We start from the raw sequence: 22,233 nt of genomic DNA on the forward strand, positions 1-22,233 counted from the left end.
TTGAATGTGAGGTCCAGGGATTGGAAAAGACCTGCAGAAAAGAGTTTGTTTGGATGCCTGTTCGAACGACCTTGCCTTCAGCAGGCAGTCGTCTAAGTATGGAAAGATTTGCACTCCTTGTAGGCGAAGGTAAGCTGCCACCGGTGCAAGGACTTTTGTAAACACTTGGGGAGTGGAACGAAGGCCGAATGGAAGAAGTCTGAATTGAAAGTCTCTTCGGGCCACTCTGAATCTGAGAAACTTTCTGTGCCTCGGCAGAATGGGAAGATGAAAATAAGCATCTTGAAGATCCAAAGTTGTCATATACTCTCCTTGGTTTAGAAAAGGAAGTACCTCCTGAAGGGACAATATGCGAAAAGTTTGTGTTTTGATGTATTTGTTCAGGGCACGTAGGTCCAGGATGGGGCGCCATTCTCCCAACTTTTTCTGTATGAGGAAGAACCTTGAATAAAATTCTTTGCCCTTCTGTAGTTTTGCCACCACTTCGATCGCGCCCTTTCTTAATAACATTTTTAGTTGATTTAAAAGTTCCTTTAGGTGAGCAGAAGGGAGACCTTTTGGTGGAGAATTGGGAGGAATCTTTACAAATTCCAATGCATGTCCCCTGCGCATAATACCCAGAACCCATTTATCGGTAGTAATTTGTGACATTTGGAGTAGAAGTGGGAGATTCGACCTTCAACTCTTGAAAAAGCGGGGGGAGTCTGAGACGATGAATGGTGAAAGTCATTGTTTTTTGGAGGAATCCTTTCCTCTGTAAGAAGATTTACCTCTGTATTGTCTGTAGAACGAAGAATGTGGTCTGTACGATTGCTGATTCTGGGAGGAGTAGCGTTGCTGTCCTTGTCTAAACTGATTGGAGTTTCCTCAAAAGGAAGAAGAGGAGCCACGTCCTCTTGCGCCTCGAAAAGGCTGCTTTTTAAACTGTAGAGTTCCGAGAGCATGGGCAGTGTCGGTGTCTTTTTTATTGTCTGAAGGGCATCGTCGATATGTTGGCCAAATAATGATTCACCGTTGTAAGGCATGTCCAATTTTTTTGTCTGTACCTCTTGACGGAAGGACGTGGCCTTTAACCAGCCCTGTCGCCGGAGGACTGCTGCACCAGCAAAAAGACGGAAACCAGTGGAAACACATCAATAGCACAATCAATAATTTCAGAGGAAATTCTTTCTCCTTCTTGAAGAATTTTTAATGCCTCTGCATTAGACGCCTCTGGTATTAGATCAACAAGTGATATGTCAGACCACATTTGGCGGTCGTAACGGCCTAAGATAGCTAAAGAATTGGCCGCACAAACTGTAGTTGCCGCCACAGAGGAAAACTTCTTGCCAATACCATCAAGGCGTCTACCCTCTCGGTCTGGCAGTGCAGATAATGGAGATGATGGGTTTCTGGATCGACGCTGTGCTGCCTGAGTAATAATGGAATCAGGCTTTGGTTGCGAAATGAGACAAACAGGTGAATTTGCAGGGGCTTTGTATTTCTTATCCAACCTCGGTAGAACAGCTGGAATAGAATTAGGATTTTGCATGAGCTTGAGGCCTTCTTGCCAAATAAAATCTATGATGGGAATAGAACGGACTTGTTTTTGAGGTTGATCTTTAAAATCATATAGGAAACAGTCTTCCTCTCTGCTGGTCATAGGAAGGTGGAATCTTTTTGCCGCTCTTTCCATGAGTAAATGAAAACCACCTATGTCGACTGGTGGAGAATCCAGAGGAGTTGGAGCAGTGGGAGACGGTGTTTGAATCTGATAGTTGTCCCATTCATAAAGAAGGGATCCGTCATCCAGCTCATCTTCTTCCTGGTCACCTCCATCATCATTCTCGTCGTCATTATCCTCCTCTATGATTTGAGGAACATCGTGATGTTGAATTCTGGTCGCCGACGTAGGAGTGGCAATTGATTCTCTAGAAGGAAGAGGTTGTGGAGGTGCTTGCGGCGTTGGAGAAGTCTGTAATGAACGTGGAAAACTGCGGTAGTAGTCATTCAACATGAACTGGAGGTTGGAGATAAGGGTTAAAGGTATCTGTGACATAGGAAGTTTGTGAGCAGGCTGTGTGTCACAAGTAGAAAAATACTCTTCTTGTAGGTCATCATCATCAGAATCCTGACATTTTATAAGAAGTTCAGAGGGACTGCGAGCAGCCTGAAATCTGTCGTCATCCTCGGATTCCTCATCGTCAGAAGAAAAATAATTCAGCTGGAGGTTGAGAAGGAGTTTGAATTGGCATTAAGGTATCCAAAGAGGAATGTCGCCGTTGAAGCAAAGAGCTTGAAGCCTTCAATGGTACTAGATCCATGGATGTAATTGTAGCAGTCACCATCGACGATAAACGTCGCTGTTGAGCTACCGCCGACAACGAAGCCACCGCCGACGACGAAGCCACCGCCGACGTAGAAGCCACCGCCGACGAAGAAGCCACCGTCGACGAATGCTTTTTCTTATGTTTGCTTGCTGCCGTCGACGAAGTCAAAGGTAATGTAGACGAAATAGGTCTCACCCTAATGGATACCAACGTCGACGGTGAAGATACCGACGACAGGATCATAGCTGGCTTCATAGACACAGAAGTTGAAGTCAACAACGGCAGCTCTCATCAACAGAGGAAGCGACGATGAGCTTGTTGACGAGATAGGCAGTTTGAGGTAAATACTGCGCAGATGGAGTCTTTGACGCCTGAGAATCAGATCTCGGGGGCGTAGAAGGTGCAGAAAGACTCAGAGGGGAAGAAATCACCCCTTTTGAAGTTGAAGGTTGGATAGTGGGCTTATCCACATGATGTTTCTTCACCACCGTAGGTTTTGGAGAAACCTTTTGATACTCACTGGTCCTTTTCAAGGATGAAGATGTCTTGATTGATGACACACTCTCCACATCTGAGAGAGGGTTCTCTGAAGTCTTCAACTTCTGTAGCCTCAGAAGGAGACGCCCTTCTCTGTCCTTTAGAGTCTACTGAGAGAAGGTTCTACATATTTTACAATCCTTTACCTGATGTTCCGGATATAGGCAATAGATTAATTTTTTATGAGGGTCTTCAGAATGAAGTCTCTGTTTACCACAGTTTCCACAAGTTCTGAAGAGGGATTTCTTGGTAGTAGACATTATAAAGCTAACTTTCTGAGAAGAAATGAGAAGAAAACTGAGCTTAGCTCAGGGAGACTCCCTTCACACGACGTGCGGTAGAAACATAACGAAACATAATGACAGTAATACGTTATAGAAGTGACAAGTTGTCTATCTATAAAAACTCAATGGCTTCTCTTTCTAATATGCCTATATTGGCTTATGTTATTACTACATCGCTATGTTATGTACCGTGGGACTCCCACTTCGACGACGGGAATATTCAAGCATGTAAATCTATGAAACACACCCCAATACTTGAGAATATATTCCTACGGAGTTACTTAGGTAAGTACATCCAGAATGGATTTATTCAACCATCAAAATCTCTGGTAGCTGATTCGTTGCCCCTTAAACAAAGCGGTGGGGATCTTCGAACCTGCATTGATTACAGGGCTCTCTATAACATCACTGTACAGAACCAGTAATCCATTCCAGTAATGTTGGATCAAGTTAAAGAAATAACTACTATACTAAACTTCATCTGCAGATCTGATAACATTTGGTACACATTAGGCCCGGACATGAATGGGGGATTGCTTTTTGGACCCGTTACGGGCTGGTTGAGTACTGTATGATGCTGTTTGGACTATGTAATGTTCTTGTGGCACTTTCATTTTGAGCTATGATGCACCACTCAAATTTCTAGATAAATTTATTGTATACATGGATAACATTCTTATCTATTCACAGTCCCAAAATGAGCCCATCATCCATGTAAAAACTACTTTAAAACAACATGGAGTTTCACACCACCAAGTTGATTCATCCTAACTCCTCAAGGCATCTCCATGGCTAAACGCAAGATTAAGGCCATTACTGACTGGCCACAACCTCAAAATATTAGATTTGTCCAATGATTTTTGAGGTTTGCTAATTTTTATAGGAGGTTCACTGATCATTTTTCTTCTAAAGTCACCTCCATTACTGCTTAAAAGAGGATACCATTTGCTTGGACACCAGAGCAAGACCAGGCTTTTCAGGACTTGAAAAAGGCCTTCACTAGCATCCCAATTCCGTATCATCCAGATTCATCTAAACCATTTATAGTTGAGGCAGATGTCTCTGATGGAGCCATTGAAGCAGTTCTTTCTCAGCTGGATTCTGAGAATGGGCAATTACATCCTGCTGCTTATCTGTCTAAAAAACTGCTACCAGCCTTATCAAACTACAACATAGCTGAAAAGGAATTGCTGGCTATTTGACAGGCTTTCAAGGAATGGAGAAGAACAAGTTACTTACCTTCGGTAATGCTTTTTCTGGTGGATATAGTATCTGCCTGTGGATTCCTCACCTTGTGAATATCCCCTGCGCCAGCAACATTCGGAAATGTTTGTAGCTCTCCACGCCGACGAGGACGACGTCACAGAAGCACGGCTCCGCACATGGCTCCGCTGATGTCACTGGATCCATAAGAGGACCTCGTCGGGTGATGACGTCAGTTCTGCCCTTTTTTTCCGTGCCTTCAAGGCACACGGACGGACCGACAACAATATTTATATACAGTATACACAATACATAATATTCACACAGTGTGGAGTCAATGCAGGAAAGCGAAAGAAATAACACTTCCTTTGACAGCAACAGATACATTTTGTCACATTATTACTATTGTAGGTATACAAGGGTGGCGGGGAGGCGGGTGTGTCAGTGAGGAATCCACAGGCAGATACTGTATCCACCAGAAAAAGCGTTACCGAAGGTAAGTAACTTGTTCTTCTGATGGATACATCTGCCAGTGGATTCCTCACCTTGTGAATAGATTCCCACAGCAGTCCCCACTCCCAGAGGAGGGTGTCCACCCTTCTATACCAAAAAGTCCTGAAGGACGGAAAGTGCAAAGTGTCCATCCCTCATCGGTATCTAAGCAGTAATGCTTCGCAAAAGTGTGGTAGGAGGCCCAAGTTGCCGCTCTACAAATGTCCTCCACAGGAACACCTCTAGATAAGGCAGATGTAGAAGACTTTGCCCTGGTAGAATGAGCTCTTATACCCTCTGGAGGTTCCTTACTGGCCAAAGAGTAACAAATCCTGATGCACAAGATATCCATCTGGAAAGAGTGCGCTTGTGCACCGCTCTGCCTTTCCTGCAACCAATGAAGCCTACGAAGAGCTGGTCATTCACTGGAAAGTCTTTAGTGCTATCGAGGTAAAAACTCACCGCCCATTTAGGGTCCAAGCGGTGAAGCCGCTCCTCCTCCTTGGAAGGGTGAGGGGGAGGATAGAAGGTAGGAAGGGTAATGGACTGCCCCAGATGGAATGGAGTTACCACCTTAGGCACAAAAGCAGCCCTGGTCCTGAGTACCATTCTTTCAGCATGAATGGTCAAGAACAGGGGTTTCGAACTCAGAGCTTGAAGCTCACTTACCCTCCTTGCCGAGGTAATGGCAATAAGAAAGACAGTTTTAAAAGATAATAGCCTTCAGGGACACTTGTGCAAGGGTTCAAAGGGAGAACCCATTAAGTAAGTTAAGACAAGATTTAAGTCCCATTGATGCACAATAAATGGAGTGTGCGGAAATTTGTTGGTAAGGCCCGTAATGAAATGTAATACAATAGGTGATTTAAACAAAGATGGCTGATCCGGCAAGCAAAGGAATGCAGACAAAGCCGATAAATAACCCTTCACAGTAGCTACAGCAAAGCCCTGCTGAGCTAGAGAGAGAGCAAACTGAAGGATGTTGGATAAACGAGCCCTTAAAGGGTCAATAGACTTCTCCCCACACCAAAGGACAAATCTGGACCACCTATAGGAATAGATAAGACTTGGTGGAGTGACGCCTGGCAGACAAAATCACGTCTACCACATCAGGCGGGAGAGAAAAAGAATTCAGGTTGCCCCGTTCAATCTCCAGGCATGAAGGTGTAAGCTCTGGAGGTGGGGGTGTAGAACCTGTCCCTGCGAGAGGAGGTCTGCCCTGAGAGGGAGACGGAGCGGAGGGTACGAGTAGAGGTGGAGAAGATCTGTATACCACACCCTTCTTGGCCAGTCCAGGGCGATCAATATGACTTGGGCCCGGTCTTGGCGAATCTTTCTCAGAACCCAAGGAATTAAGGGTATGGGAGGAAACGCGTAAAGGAGATGCGAGTCCCATCTCAACTGAAACACGTCCCCCCAAAGTTTCCTGATTCGGATACTGGAGACTGCAGAAAGACAGGCAGCGAGCGTTCTCGTGAGTGGCAAACAGGTCCACCCGAGGAGTTCCCCACGTCCGAAAGACGCGACGAACCACCTCCGGATGGAGCCTCCACTCGTGGTCGGCAGAGAACCGCAGACTGAGACTGTCTGCACGCACGTTCAGAACTCCGGCCAGATGATTTGCCATCAGACAAATCTGATGATCCTGAACCCAGGACCAGAGACGCAGAGCCTCTCTGCAGAGACAAGGTGACCCCACTCCTCCCTGCTTGTTGACATACCACATCGCGGTAGTGTTGTCCGTCAGGACTCGAACCGACGGACCACGAAGGGACGGGAGGAAGGCCTTGAGTGCCACACGTATCGCCCGCAACTCCAAAAGGTTGATGTGAAGCAACCTTTCCTCTGGAGACCAAAGACCCTTGATCTCCAGATCCCCCAGATGAGCACCCCACCCTAAAGTGGATGCATCCGTTATCAATGTGGCCACCGATGGAGGTAGATGGGAGGGCTTTCCTTGAGACAGATTGCCCTTCACGCTCCACCAAGACAGATCCGCTGCAGTTTCTCTGGGGATACTCACAGACTCCCTGAGATCTCCGTTGTGCTGATACCACTGCCTGCGGAGGCACCACTGGAGCGCCCTCATGTGCCAGCGTGCATGGTTGACCAACAGAATGCAGGAAGCAAACAGACCGAGCAGGCGAAGGACCTTCAGGACTGGAACGACCGCTCCATTGTAAAACAAGGGAATCATTTCCTGAATGTCGAGAATCCTTTGTGGAGGTGGGAATGCCCGACACACAGTAGTGTCCAGTACCGCCCCTATGAACAGGTTGCGCTGAGAGGGGACCAGGTGAGATTTGGGCACGTTTATCGAGAAACCCAATTTGTAAAACAGTTGAGTTGTAACCTGGTGATGATGAAGCACCTTCTCTGGCAACTCAGCGTTGATCAGTCAGTCGTCCAGATAGGGGAAAACTGGAATCCCCGACCTTCTGAGATGGGCTGCCACCACTGCCATCAACTTGGTGAAGACTCGAAGTGCAGTAGTAAGACCAAACGGGAGAACCGCAGACCGATAATGTTGCGATTCTACCGTAAAACGGAGATACTTCCTGTGCGACTCCAGGATCGTCATATGAAAATACGCATCCTGCAAGTCGATCGACACCATCCAATCCTCCTGTTGCAGTGCTTGAAGAACCTGCGCAAGGGTGAGCATCTTGAACTTCTCCTGCTTAAGAAAAAGGTTCAAGATCCTGAGATCCAGGATTGGACGTAGCCTGCCATCCTTCTTGGGTATCAGGAAATACCGGGAGTAGCATCCCTGACCCCTTTCCCGCTCTGGAACCACTTCTATCGCACCTTTTTTCAGTAATGTTAGGACTTCCTCCTGCAGGAGAAGACGGGCCTCAGAGCAAGCACCTTGGCAAGGAGGGTAATTTGGAGGGAATTCCCAAATGGGAAGAGCATACCCATTTTCCACAAGATTTAGAACCCAAAGGTCTGTAGTGACCAAATCCCAATCTTGCAGAAAATGGTAAGCCGACCCCCCACAGGACCAACATGATCCAGAATGGTGGATCTAGGGCTGCTTTGCAGTGGTAGGAGGGAGGGAGGAAGGAAGAAGAGGAGGAGGAGTTGACGACCTCGTGAACGACCTCTGTTTCTACCCCTGTAGGTCTCATACAGGGTATTTTGCTGCTGCTGCTAAGGCTGCCTGTAGGTCCGAAAGGACGACCTCCCAAAACCTCTGTACTTTTTGAATGAGGAACCTCTAGGCTGAGCATGCAGGCCCAGAGACTTAGCTGTGGCTTTGCTGTCCTTGAACCTCTCCAGGGCTGCATCTGCTTTCTTCCCAAACAGTCCAGAACCCTCAACGGGTAGATCCAGAAGTGTAGCCTTCACATCTGGAGAGATCTCCGACGACTTAAGACAAGCACTTCTTCTAGCGTCAACCGAAGAACCCATGATCCTGGCAACAGAGTCCGCAGTGTCCAAACCATTCTGTATAACCTGTCGTGCAGCAGCTTGAGTGTCCGACAAGACCTCATTAAAATTCTGCCTGTTCTCCTCTGACAATTTAGGAGCCAGCGGTTTTGCAGAATCCATCAGGGCGTGGATGTAACGGCCCAAAAGGCAGGTGGCATTTGTGGACTTCAAGGCCATACTTGCAGAGGAGAACACCTTCTTGGCCGACTGGTCAAGCTTTTTAGATTCTCTATCGCTAGGAACTGGAGGAAAAGCTCCAGAAGACTTTTTCGAACAGGCAGCTTGAACCACCAGCCTCTCCGGAGAAGGATGGGAAGTTAGAAAGTCCAGATCTCCTGGAGCCGCCCTGTACCTCCTAGCAACAGATTTAGACACTGACGGAGCCGAAAAGGGCTTACGCCAAACCTCTATAACTGGCTCAGTGATGGCATCATTAAAAGGAAGCAAAGGCTCTACCACAGTGGAGGGGGAATGAAGAACCTCCGTCAAGATGTTTGACTTAAATTCAGCAGTTGGGAGCTGCAAGTCCAAGAGCACCGCCGCCTTCCTTCTAACCATGTGGTAAGGAACCACATCCTTAGAGGGAGCTTCTGATGGAGGTGAAAGCTCCCATTCCGGGGACATATAGGCCACTTGCCTCCTTTAATTCTTCAAAAACGTCATCCGACTCCTGAAGTTCCCCTTCTTCCATTTCCTCTGCCTGATACCTCTGTTCTTCCAAGATCCTCTGCGCCTCCCGCCTGGATCTCATCCTCGGAACTGGCGGCGCCACTCGACTCCCGACGGAGCCGGAGCTGGCGTCGAACACGCATCCGGAGGCACAGCCTGAGTCGAACGAGGTCGAGCTGGAGAAGAAGGGAGCGGTGTCGACGTCCTCGGTGCCGGGAAATGCCAAGACAGCGTCGCTGGAAAGAATGGCATAAAGGGAGCCTGAGCATAGGCCTGAGGAACCCCCAAAATAAAGGCCATTGGACCCATGGGACCCGAAGGTGCTCCGGAGGGGTACATTGCTCTTGAAAAGACACCATATATAGCATTCAAATAATGCGATGGGTCTTGTTCCGGGCCAGGAAAGGGGGGGTAAGGCTCAGACTGAGGCATTACCAGACTCAGGCCAATCGGAGCCGACGGTGGAGCCAATGGAGTCGACAACTCATCAGGAACCGGAGCCTCTTCCACCGGAGCCGGAGAATGCGTCTGCGTCGGAGATGGAGCCGGAGCCACTGAACGCTCCGGAGAAGCTGCAGGCGAAGCCGGGCGAACAGGTGAAGCCGCATTCGACACAGAAGGAGAGGGAGAAACATAGTCCTTACGACGTCGAGGAACTGGTGAAGTCGATCTCGGAGCGTCTCCTTATCTGAACGGCGTTGAGAGCCGTACCTCTTCTTCTTGTTATGTTTCTTTGACCTTGAAGCATGACCCGACGTTGACTTCGAACCCGACCTTCACCTCGAACGCCTTCGACCTCTCTTTTCCTTCCTCATCTTCGCTATAAATAGCTTGGCTTCTCTCTCCTTTAAGGCCTTAGGGTTCATCTTGCGGCAACAAGAGCACCCCTCGACATCGTGATCCGATGACAGGCACCAGACACAATCCTTGTGTGGATCCGTGATGGACATGTGTTTACCACACTCCCTACAGGGCTTGAACCCTGACTTCCTCGTCGACATCTTTAAGAAAGAAGCAAGATGAGACCAGAAACACAGCAGAAACACAAAGTAACTAGAACACCTACGGAGAGTTCCCCCCAAAAAACGTTTGCGTCGACGGCGCGGAAAAAAGGGAACAGGGCGGAACTGACGTCATCACGCCGACGAGGTCCTCTTATGGATCCAGTGACGTCAGCGGAGCCGCGTGCAGAGCTGTGCCTCTGTGACGTCATCCTCGTGGAGAGCTACAAAAATTTCCGAATGTTGCTGGCGCAGGGGATATTCACAAGGTGAGGAATCCACTGGCAGATGTAGCCATCAGAAATGATTTGCTTGGGGCCAAATATGCTGTTACAGTTTTTACAGATCACCGTAACCTTCAGTTTCAAGGGTGGGCCTGAGTACGGTCACCCAGACTATTAAGGTGGCCCTTTTTCCTTTCAGGTCTCCTTCCATACAGTACCTACCCTATTTCATTCTTCTCTTTCTGACAATTTGGTGTTATCTCCTTACTCAATGACAGATGTATGCTCAGGAAGCTCCTTTGCGTGGGCGCCATATTTAGATTCTTTTATCCATCGTGTTTATGTCTGTTACTTCCTTTATCTTGCTATTCATGCACTTGAGCTCCATGTAGCAAAGTCTCACATTAGTTTTACAGTGGAGGGTCATCTGTGAATCCAGAAAGTCTTTCAGCCGCAGACCTACTCCTACAGGTATGCAACCTTTTCGTTTTGCAGACTGCATCTTTCTGGATCCACATACTGTGCATAGATCTTGTAGTAGTAATCTCTTATCCTGAGGGAGGGTAGGTAGAGAACAAGTTTGTGTTTGTAAAGAGGTGTTTAAGTACCCTTTGTCCGACTTGTGCATTCTTGCTTGTTGACAGTAATGCATAGTGAATGAACGGAGGACCATTTGGCAGCCAGGTCTAAGTTACTCCCTTGTTTCTTGTGGAGTGCGCCTTTGATCTTTCCTCTAACATTACATCTCTTTATTATCTGAAATGTCCACCTTACTAAGGTTGCTTTTGTTACTGGTGACCTTTGTTGATAATGAGATGAAGAACTGGCTAGTCTTCCTTATTGGCTTTGTTTCTTGCAAGTAATACATCATGTGCCTTCTAACAGCCAGCGTGTGTAGAGTACGCTCTGCTTACGGCTTAGGGTGATGGAAAAACCCTGGAAGTTGTATTGCTTGGTTGACGTGAAAATGGGATACCACCTTAGGGTAGTAATGAGAAATAAACCTAACTTCCTGCCTGTCTCTGTGAATTTGAATGCAAGCTTCCTGTACTGTTAGTGCTTGTAGCTTGCTAACCCCGTGTAGTGATGCTATGGCTACCAGTAAAGCCATTTTCCAATTGAGGAACTGTAATCCTGTGCTATGTATGGGTTCTAAGGGTGATTCATCAGTTGCAAAAGTGCCAGTATTTAGGTTCCATGTGGGTGTTGGAGCTGCTCTGGGTGGCGCAAATTTTTTTGCTTCCTCCATAAACTTTTTGACAAGTGTTGAAAAAAACCACTCCTTCCTATCACAGCCCTTCTGTACGCTACAATGGCTGCCAGGTGTACCTTCAGCGTGTGGTAGGAGAGCCCTTTAGCCACGTGAGTGAGAAAATGTAGGAGTGTGGCGTCCTCTGTTGCGATCTGTTGGTCATTTTGTTTGGCACACCATTTTCTAAACTTGCTCCACTTTTTGAGTAACACATATGTGTTGGTTTTCATGCTTCGATGAGTACATGTATGATTTTTTTTTTAGCAGTTGGAGATGTTCATATTCTAAATGCTCAGGAGCCATGCTGCCGAACTGAGTGGTTTTTGGTTCCGAGTGGAACACTATGCCCCATTACATGGTTATGATGTCCTACCGTGTTGGTAGCGGCATCCCGTTTCCCTGCCCCAGTTTCACTAAGTCAGAGAACCATGCTTGTTTGCCACTATGAAGCAATGAGAGTCATGGTCACCTGTATGTACCTCTCTATTTGCAGAGAAATTAGAGGGATTGGCGGAAAGGAGTATGCAAATATCCGTAACTATTCTATTGATAGGGCATTCCCCAGCGGATGGTGCCTTTGGTTCCTAGACGGGAAGTCTTGGCATTTTGTGTTTTCTTTTGCTGCAAACAAATCCACATGCTAGGTTCCCCAGTTTCTGAAGATTTGATGCAGGATCGGCTGGTCTAAGTCAAATTTGTAGGATACTCTGTTTGCCCTACTTTATCGGTCTGCTTCTGCATTTTCCACTCATGGTAGGTGGATTGCAATTAGTGTTATGTTCCTTTATACTGCTTATGTCCATATCTCCCGTGCTAGGTTGGATAGTGCTTAATATCTTGTTTGCCGCCCTCATTTGTTGACATAGAAATTATGTGTTTCACTGCATTCCCCAGGCTCAACAGGACCTGATGTTCAGTCTTTTCATGTGCGCTCCCAACCTCTTCTTAGATGTAGCTTTTTAATGGCAACAGTTGGATTTGGTTGTCTGGAAGGTCTGCTTAATGCAATGTTGTTGTTCCACCGGTCTTTGAGTACTCCTTCTGTTGCAACAATTAGACCCTCCCAACTTCCTGTTGCCTACGACCGGTTTCTCTGCAGCCCTTCCTGAATCAGACTCATGTAGAATCTGGCATTTGGCATGGGTGATATGTATGATGCCATCATGCACATGAGCTTCCCTAAAGTTTCTCACTGTCAAAGCTTACCCCTTCTGATAAGAGGCAGTTCTGTCATTGCTTGGACACTTGCCTCTCTACAGGGATGGTGTTTTCCTGTTCTGAGTCCAGGTCTACATTCTGCCAGTCTTCCCAGGTATCACCTTCAAGCATTCGCTCTTGGTAGGAGTCTCCGCAAAAATCATACTGGAATTCGAAGGCTTCCTTTCTCCTCCTCCAACAGCTCAGGTTTTGCAGCCAGTTCCAACTAAGGTTCTTCAACCTCGACTGGCGCTTCCTTTGCGGGCTAGAGTGAGATCTTACATCCCTTACAGGAGTAGTGTAACTCCTTCCTATTCTTTAGGGCCCTGTTTCGGCCTCGAGGCGGCGGCTCCTACTCAATGTCTAGCACTTTCTTCTGTGTATTGACTTCTCCCTCCTGTGCTCTCGATCTCATTTTGGAGTTGAGACTGGTTTCAAGCATTTGCCTCCCACTGTATCTCTGTGTTCATTGGCCTCTGCCATCTATAAAGTTGAAGTAGGTTTCTAGAGTTCAAAGTTAGACCCTTTCGGCTTAGTCAGCGTTTTCCCCTGCGGTACCATAGGCTTTCATTCTTCGGCACCTTCCTCTTTTCGTCATTGGCTCATTGCTGAAATCCTGCCCTTGTGTCATTTTTGCATTGTTGTCACTGTAAGTCTCTTCTACCTTGGGGAAGGGTGGGCAGTTTTTGTCCCATGGTGCAGTGCACCCACCACTGTTTTTCCCTTACTTTGAGAGTCTGTTTGAAATTCAGCACAGGCACTGTAGTACTCTAGCATGTGACCTTTAGGCAGAAAAGTTGTAGACGTGATGACAATCCTTCTCAGCATACTTGTGGTGGAATTTAGGGCAGAACCTGACTGGCATGTGTTATATGCCCCAAAAGCATTCTTCAGTCCACATGGTTGATAACCCTGTGATTTGCTAGGTTTGAAAACCCTTAGTAAAACCGGTGATCCTCTTCAGTGTCCGATGGTATTTCTTTGGTTCCCTCCAGATCTTCTTTGATTCTTCAAAAAAAAACTTATTTTCTGTCGGTCCTGGACCTACCTCGAATACATTCAGATCCAACGACAGCAAAAAAATATCTGAAGATGGTGATTACGCAATGGAGCTTCCGGGGCGTATGCCTTACATTGTTGAAGAGAGACGCACAAGTTACTACTTGTGTAACGATATATCTGTAAGAGACATTAGTTAGTGATAGATTCCTTACCTTAGAATATCCCCAGGCGTCAGACTGGATCCAGAAAGTTTTTTCATTAGTAGTACCCCTGCGCGTAAGTAGGTGGCGCCGTGCAGCTCTGCATCCGTCACTGGCGTCGTATGCGCCGAGATTACATCACGGAGACTACTTAGGCGCCACCCATGCGCGCTGACGTCAGTTCTGTACACGACTTTCCACGCCAGGAACGCAGAGCCATGCAAGAAACTGACCACTGGTGCCATGAAACTAGGGCCCTGAAAGGGGATGACCTTAACCCTAGAAATCAGTCCGCAGAACGGAGAGGATGGGTGGGGCGGTAAGGAATCTAGCACTAACTAATGTCTCTTACAGATATATCGTTACACAAGTAGTAACTTGTGCATCTGAAAGAGACGTTAGTGATAGATTCCTTACCTTAGAATAGATACCCCAGCAATACCAACCCCGGTGGTGGGTCTGCGAATAGATTACACCAGAAAGTCACGGAGAACAGAACGGCCAAAGAAGCCGTCTCTCCGGACTTGACTGTCAAAGCAGTAATGCGTGGTAAATGTGTGCAGCGAGGCCCACATAGCTGCCTGACAAATATCCTGCAAGGGAACGCCGCGTCCCAAGGCAGTAGTGGCTGCCGTTGCCCTGGTAGAATGGGCACGCAGCCCCACAGGAGGCTCCTTCTTAGCCAACGAGTAACATGCTTTGATGCACAGAACGACCCACCGAGAGATGGTTCGTTTATGCACGGCCCAACCTTTTTTGGCACCCACGTAACCAAAAAAGAGCAGGTCATCCACCCGGAACTGCTGTGTGCGCTTCAGATGGAACGAGAGCGCACGTTTTGGGTCCAAACGGTGGAGCCTCTCTTCCTCTTTTGAAGGTTGCAGAGGCGGAAAGAAGGTGGGCAAAGTGATGGACTGCCCGATGTGGAAGGGCATGACAAGCTTTGGCAAAAAAGGAGGACGGGTCCTTAAAACCACCTTGTCCGGATGAACAGAAAGGAGGTTTCGAAGAAAGAGCCTGGAGCTCACTCACTCTTCTGGCAGAGGTGATGGCTACCAGGAAAGCTGTCTTTAGAGTAAGAAGACGTAAAGAACAGGTATGAAGGGGCTCAAAAGGAGCGCACATCAGATAAGTCAAGACAGGATTTAAGTCCCATTGAAGCTTTATGAAAAGCACGAGAGGAAACGTGTGCGTAATGCCTTTCAGGAAACGGTTAACAGCCGGGGACTTAAAGAGAGATGGCTGATCTGGAAGTTTTAGAAAGGCAGAGATGGCCGAAATATAACCTTTGATAGTGCCCAGAGCAGAGCCCGGCTGGGCCAAGGATAGTAGGAACAGAAGGACCTCAGAAAGAGGGGCAGAAAGGGGATCCACAGACTTTGCGCTGTGCACCATGCCACAAACTTGTTCCACAGGCAGGCGTATACTGTCTTAGTGGAGGGACGCCTGACTGCCAGAATTACATACAGACTTCGGGAGGAAAATTGAAAGCAGACAACTGTTGCCACTCAATCTCCACGCATGGAGGTGGAGGCTGGACAAGTTCGGGTGGAGGACCATCCCCTGCTGCTGCGACAGAAGATCCTCCAGAAGAGGCAGATGGATCGGGGGATTGATCGCCATGCTGAGTAGCTCGGGATACCAGTATCGTTGTGCCCAATCCAGAGCCACAAGGATGACTTGGGCCCGGTCGCGCCGAATCTTCTTCAGCACTCTGGGAAGAAGTGGTATAGGAGGAAAGGCGTACAACAGACCGCAACTCCACTCGCGATGAAAAGCGTCGCCCAGCGAGTGCCGTCTTGGAAATTCCAACGTGCAGAACTGATGACATTGCGCTTTCTCTTCGGTGGCGAATAGATCTAACCAAGGCTCTCCCCACTGCTGAACGAGACTTTGCGCCACCTCAGAGTGAAGACGCCATTCGTGATCCATCAAGCACCGAAGGCTGAGTTTGTCCGCCCTGGCGTTCAGAGAACCTGCCAGGTGTTGAACCACCAAGGTAATGCCTTGATGTTCCAGCCACGTCCAGTGGCGCAGAGCCTCCTGAGATAGGGTCCACGACCCCAACCCGCCCTGTTTGTTGCAGTACCACATGGCGGTGGTGTTGTCCGTGAACACCTGCACCACACTTCCCCGGACAAAGGTAAGGAATGCTTTCAGTGCAAGTCGCATCGCCCGAAGCTCCAAAAGGTTGATAGGGAGCCGGGACTCCACCGGAGACCAGAGTCCTCTGATCTCCGCCTCTCCCAAGTGGCCTTCCCATCCCAGGAGGGACGCATCCGTCACCACTGTGTGCTCCGGTTGTGGAAGGGAGAGGGATCTGCCATTGACCCAATCGTGATTCGTGAACCACCACTGCAATTGTCGTGCAGTGCCCTCCAAGATCTGGACATGAGCGGACAGGTTGCCCTGATGCTGCGCCCACTGGAACTTCAGAGCCCGCATATGCCACCTGGCATGTTGCACTAGCAGGATGCAGGAGGCCATCAGGCCCAGGAGCCGGAGGGTCATCCTGACCGAAACCCGGGATAGAAGCTGAAAGATCGGAATCATAGCCTGAATATCCCGGACTTGCTGCTCGGGAGGAGAAACCCGAAACCGCGTTGAATCCAGAACCGCTCCGATGAAGGGGAGCTTCTGAGAGGGACTCAGGTGCGACTTCGGCACGTTGATGGAGAACCCCAGCAAATGCGGGAGGTCGGCCGTAGTCTGAAGGTGGGAGACGACTGCCTGGGGCGAGCCCTCCAACAACCAGTTGTCTAGGTAGGGGAAGACTGACACCTCTGACCTGCGCAGATAAGCTGCGACCACCGCCATCACTTTCGTGAACACCTGAGGGGCGCTGGTAAGGCCAAAGGGGAGCACGGCAAACTAAAAATGCCCTGGGCCTACCGTGAACCGCAGGTAACGCCAGTGGGCCGGCAGGACAGGAATGTGAAAATATGCGTCCTGCAAGTCCAAAGCTACCATCCAGTGTCCAGGGTCGAGGGCAGCCAAGACCTGAGCCAGAGTCAGCATTTTGAACTTCTCCTTCCGGAGTAAGCGGTTGACGTTCCGGAGGTCCAAGATGGGACGCAGACCCCCTTTGTCCTTCTTGGAGACCAGAAAGTAGTGGGAATAACAACCACTCCCCACTTCCGGCCCAGGAACGCACTTAATGGCTCCCCTTGGCCAAGAGGGTCGTAACTTCCTGCTAGAGGATTGCCAAGTGTTCCCCCGACATGCGGTGGTACCGAGGTGGCATGGCTGGAGGGGTGGACTGGAAGGGAGTAACCCTTGCGGATGATCTGCAACACCCACTTGTCCAATGTGATAGCATGCCAGTGGGGGAGGTGATGGCGGATCCTGCCACCCACAGGCGTGGGGTGCTCCACAAAGCTTGGATTAGGAAGGTTTGGAGGTAGAAGCAGCGGGGCAGAGGTGGACTGACCCCCACGCTGATTCCCAGACCCGCCCCTGCGGAAGCCGCGGCGAGACTGGTTCTGCACAGGCTTGCTGAAGGAACGTGCCTGGGCGCCCCTGCTGCGGCCACGAAAGGAACGAAAACCAGGAGTGGCTGGGCTTTTCGTGGAAAGACCTAAGGACATGGCCGTAGCCCGCGAGTCCTTAAAACGCTCCAGCGCACTGTCGGCCTTATCCCAAACAGACAGGTGCCATCAAAGGGCATATCCATGAGAGAGCTTTGTACATCTGGGGAGAACCCGGTAGATCTCAACCAGGCGTGGAGACTACCCAGTGAGTCTGTGGTGTCCAAACCACACCGAATGGCGAACTTAGCCGCATCCTTACCCTCGGTAACAGCTTGAGACAGCACAGCTTGGGCCTCTTCCGGACACTGAGGCAACACCTGTGCAACGGCATCCCACACCGCGTGGGAATAGCTGTCCAAGAGGCAAGTGGTGTTCACCGACCGCAGCCCTAAGCTGACTGAAGAAAACAATCGCTTGCTGAACTGCTCCAGCTTCTTAGAGTCCTTATCCGGCGGAGTCGTGGGAAAGGCACTCTGGGACGTTGAAGCTTGGATGACCAGGCTCTCGGGCGTAGGATGAGTGGTCAGAAAGGCAGGGTCACCCGGCGCCGGGCGATGACGCCTGGTGACATTCTTATCCACCGGGGGCCCCCATGGCAGACCGCGACCAAGTGCCAACCAAGACGTCAGTGAGGGCGTCGTTAAATGGCAGCAGGGGCTCTGACGAAGTGGACGCCGTCTGGAGCACCTCAGTGAGGAGATTAGTCTTCAGGGCCACCGTAGGGAGGTCAAGGTGGAGGACCTCAGCGGCCCCATGAAGCACCATCGTGTACGAGGCGTCCTCTTCTATGGTAGGCGGAGGAGAGGCAAACCCCGGGAGGAGAGATCGAGGCCGCCAGCCTCCTCTAACTCGTCCGCCCAGTCCTGCACAGAGTCACACTGACTAGCAAGAGGGTCCTCGGACCCCTCCCAGTCATCCTCCTCCTCCGCCGCATGCGGTACAGGCTGCGGTGGCAGGGGAGGGGCCGGGGAAGGAACAAACTACGCCGGAAACGGCGCAGGACGGGGCCGAACCGACACCGTGTCCCAGTGCGGGTCCCCGGTAGGGACAAAAGTGTGCGAGAACCTGGGCAGGGGCGGGACAAATGGTGCCCACTGCGGCGCCAGATGCGGAGCCGAGGGCGGCGCTGGGGCCGGAGCCGGCAGCGCGGGACCTTGGGGCGCCGGAGCCAGTGGCGCAGGATCCAGCAGCCCTACAGGATCCGGACACGGGACCGCAGGAGCTCGAGGCCTAAACAGGTGGTCCAAGGTGGCAAGAAATTCTTGCACCTGAGCAGGAGTCGCCGACGGACCTGGGGGACCCGGGTAAGGTGGGTAGGCCGCAGGACTCCCGGGCTCCGAAGGAGCCGCAGGGGCAGAACCCCTGTCCCCCTTGTCCACATCCGGGGATCGACGGGAGGACGTCGGAGAGCAACAACGCTTCTTCTACTTCTTTTTGTGTCGTCTCTTACCCGAATCCGAGGGTGCCAGATTAGTCCTTGATCGCCCATACAGATTCCCGTCGGCAATATGTTTAAATACTCTTCACTGGCTCCCAGTGAAAAAACTAACCCTCTTTAAAACTTTGGATGTCTAACTCATAAACATATGTACGGAATCGGCCCAAAATACTGGCTGCCAAAGCTACGATGGTATCAACCATCCAGGACGCTGCGCTCTAGTGATTCAGCTCTGCTCAACCCCCTTAAAATACATACTGCTAGGCAAGGGGGCCGTGCATTTTCCTTCTTGGCCCCAGCATCTTGGAACAAAATGCCTTACTATCTCCGCAGTATGTCAGACCACAGCAGTTTCCGCAAAAAGCTGAAGACCTGGCTTTTTGGAAATTAAGTTTCTAGTCCGTTTCCTTTCAGAGCTGTCTGCAAGCGCCATGAGACTTGTAAGAGTGATTTGTGTGCGATACAAATGCCCTTGACTTGACTTGAAGACTTGGAGCCCAGGGAGCGATGATGGTGCCCCTGCGACCGTTCCCTGGAGCAGCCCCTGGACCGCGAACGGCGCAGGGACGAGTGCCGGACCTCAAACAGCTTCCGACACAGCACCCTCAAGGCCTTCGGGGCCATGGCCAAACAGTCCACACAGGCCTGGGAGTCATGGTCGCTCTCCAGGCAGTAGAGACAGACGTCGTGGGGGTCCGCCACCGCCATATTGCGCCGGCCTCCCCACAAGACTTAAAACCAGGCATCCCTACGGCACCAAACTCAAACTTATAGGAGACAAAAAGTCTCAAAAAGACAGTAAAAAAGTGACTAAGGTAGTGCTCTAACCAGATTTGCGCTTACTGGCGTGGAAAAAGGAAGAACTGACGTCAGCGCGCACGGGTGGCGCCTAAGTAGTCTCCGTGATGTAATCTCGGCACATACGACGCCACCTACTGACGCGCAGGGGTACTGCTAACGAAAAAACTTTCTGGATCCAGTCGGACGCCTGGGGATATTCTAAGGTAAGGAATCTATCACTAACGTGTCTCTTTCAGATATATCACTAAATGATCATGGTCGACTTCCACTCAAATTTAAAAAAAAACAATAAAAAACAAAACTAAGATAATGGACAATTCTGGACCCAACCACTAGATGACAGAATAATGCAATAGTGCACAGCATGTGAATCCAGAAAGATTCATGCTGCAAAACCTGTAGTCTTAGAAGGAGACATAGTGCTCTAGCACATTAGATTTCGTTCAATTTATTTTTTGAGTCATTGGAAAGCTGACAAAAAAGGCTGACGAAAAAGGGAACGGAGCTTTGGATCCGTTAGGCAATTTGTAGAATCCGATCAGGCCTGCCATTTAGTCCACACTTTATGGAACAGACCAAGGAGGGACGGGAGGCAGCTCATGCCAATCACCTGAAAAGCTAGAATAGGAATACGAATGCTGAAGAATTCTGCGCTTCCCAGGGCCAAGTGATTCGGATCAACCTAGCGCCTTCTGGGTGGAAACTCCTTGTCCTGCTGAGGCTCTCAAATACTCTCTACTTTACTCACTTGCACAAAAAACATCTTTCTGATGAACAGCCACGGAAAGCTATTCTGAACTTAGTAGGTCAAGCCTTCAGTGGTGGGTCTATTTCCACTAGACAGCATGGTTGTACATCTTCAGTAGATGGAATAGCAACTGCAGTAGATAAAGGAGATGCAGATGGATGTCTGATCCTCCTTCAGGAACACTGAAGTGGGCACCCAGCTCTAGTCAAAGGAGGAAACACTCAACGCTGAGACGCCTCTTAACATGGAGTGATACCTCTCAAAGTAGAGATATAGGAATGCCTTGGCAATGAGTGCTTCAACATTAAACAATTACATGAATAGCCTCTCGACATTGACCATGAGCACAGGTGATTTCGAGATGCTGCCCAGTCACATCTTGTAGTGGCAGAAGGGGCATCATGGAAGGGAGAGTGGTTGGAGATTAGACTCCTTCTCTCCAAGACTAGTTGTGGAAGCTGAAACTGGTAAACACCAAACCTCACCTTTCTGAGCGCTAAGGCAACCACCTTCCCTGTCCCTTAGCCTTGTGTAAGATATCTTTTCTGCAATTACAATTGCTTGATTGCTACTCAAGCAACATATACCGAGGTCCTGGAAGGCTGCTCAGGCTCCCTCTGTTGACTCTTGGATGAGGGAGTGGCAGAAATGGACAGATGCTGAAAGCGATATTCTAATCTTATTGCAGTAGCAGGTTGGTAGGAAGGAGAGTGGGTATTACAAAGTAGGATGCAGTGATCACAACGTTAATAGCCAAAATGGATGATAGGAAATGCAGACCTGTGTTTGTTGTACCTACAACTTCTACAAGCTGAATTTGACTGCTTAATGGCACACACATTTATTTTGGCTGCAATCAGGCTACAAAACATGGTTAGCAAGTAACTGTCATGAAATGTTGTAAAGTAATTTGAGCTCTGTGCTTGTGTTATGTTCTAATTATTGCACCTTAGCTTTAACTTGATTCTGGTAGCTAGGTACTGAAGATCTGTGATGGACCAAATTATGTCTATTTTCTTTTCCTTTTTATTTATATTATATATCATTTTAATATGCACTTTGGGAACATCAAATTCTAAATTTTCACTGTTTAATTATATATTTGCATATGTATAATTTTTTAATTTGTATACCGACTCTAGGATTTGTGCTCATGTTCGATGAAGTTGTGGCTAGGCATTACATTTTTTGATGTATAAATGCTCTTTTTGCTCATGTACGCTTTTATGGTTTATTTTAAACCTGACTAATGTTGTTTGGTCCTTCCCCTCTATGACCTCACAGATTCAATAATAATGATGAGATTACTGAATGTGCCTTTTGCTTTATATGTTACGTTTTGTTTTTTGTTGATGAATGTAATCTCTTGACATGTAATGTAACAAATACTCAGGCACAATATTTGGAGAGCTTGGTATGCTATTTATTGGCATATTTTAATACAAAACTTATGTATACAACATATACAACAGTAACTTTCTACAGATTTTTTTATTTTAGCATGTTCTTTTAGCTGTTGTGTCTGGTACTCAATATTTTGGGATAACATATATTAGTAAATCGGTCCAGTTGGATAGTATCAAGAAATGCAGCTAATGAATCAGCTCATTAGTTTGGCCTAAAGTTAAGAAATTAGTGAATGGGAGAGAGAAATTAATGAATGAACTTCAATACAGAGCGAGCTTTTGAACAAATTGCTAAAGAACATTTGGACTATCTGCTACCTGGAATTATGCTCCCTACTACCTGCTCTCTGCTAGGTACACAGGGTTCATAATAACGCCATTGACACATTTGCTATTTAAAAGTTTTGGGAAGCTACTCTGCAAGTAAGTGCTCACCTACTCAAGGAGGAAAATGTAGGACTGTTCTGGTACATACAGGCATGAAGGTGGCTGACTGGAAGGAATG

At 48.6% G+C, this 22,233-nt stretch overlaps 1 long non-coding RNA gene across 1 annotated transcript in view; it reads right to left on the reverse strand.

Annotated features, from left to right (window-relative positions):
* LOC146802004 (uncharacterized) overlaps positions 1–22,233 on the reverse strand; it is a 171,924-nt gene that overhangs the window by 12,179 nt on the left and 137,512 nt on the right. The window lies entirely within an intron of this gene.

This window comes from Triturus cristatus, chromosome 8 (genome assembly GCF_964204655.1).
Source record: "Triturus cristatus chromosome 8, aTriCri1.1, whole genome shotgun sequence".
Taxonomy (NCBI): domain Eukaryota; kingdom Metazoa; phylum Chordata; class Amphibia; order Caudata; family Salamandridae; genus Triturus; species Triturus cristatus.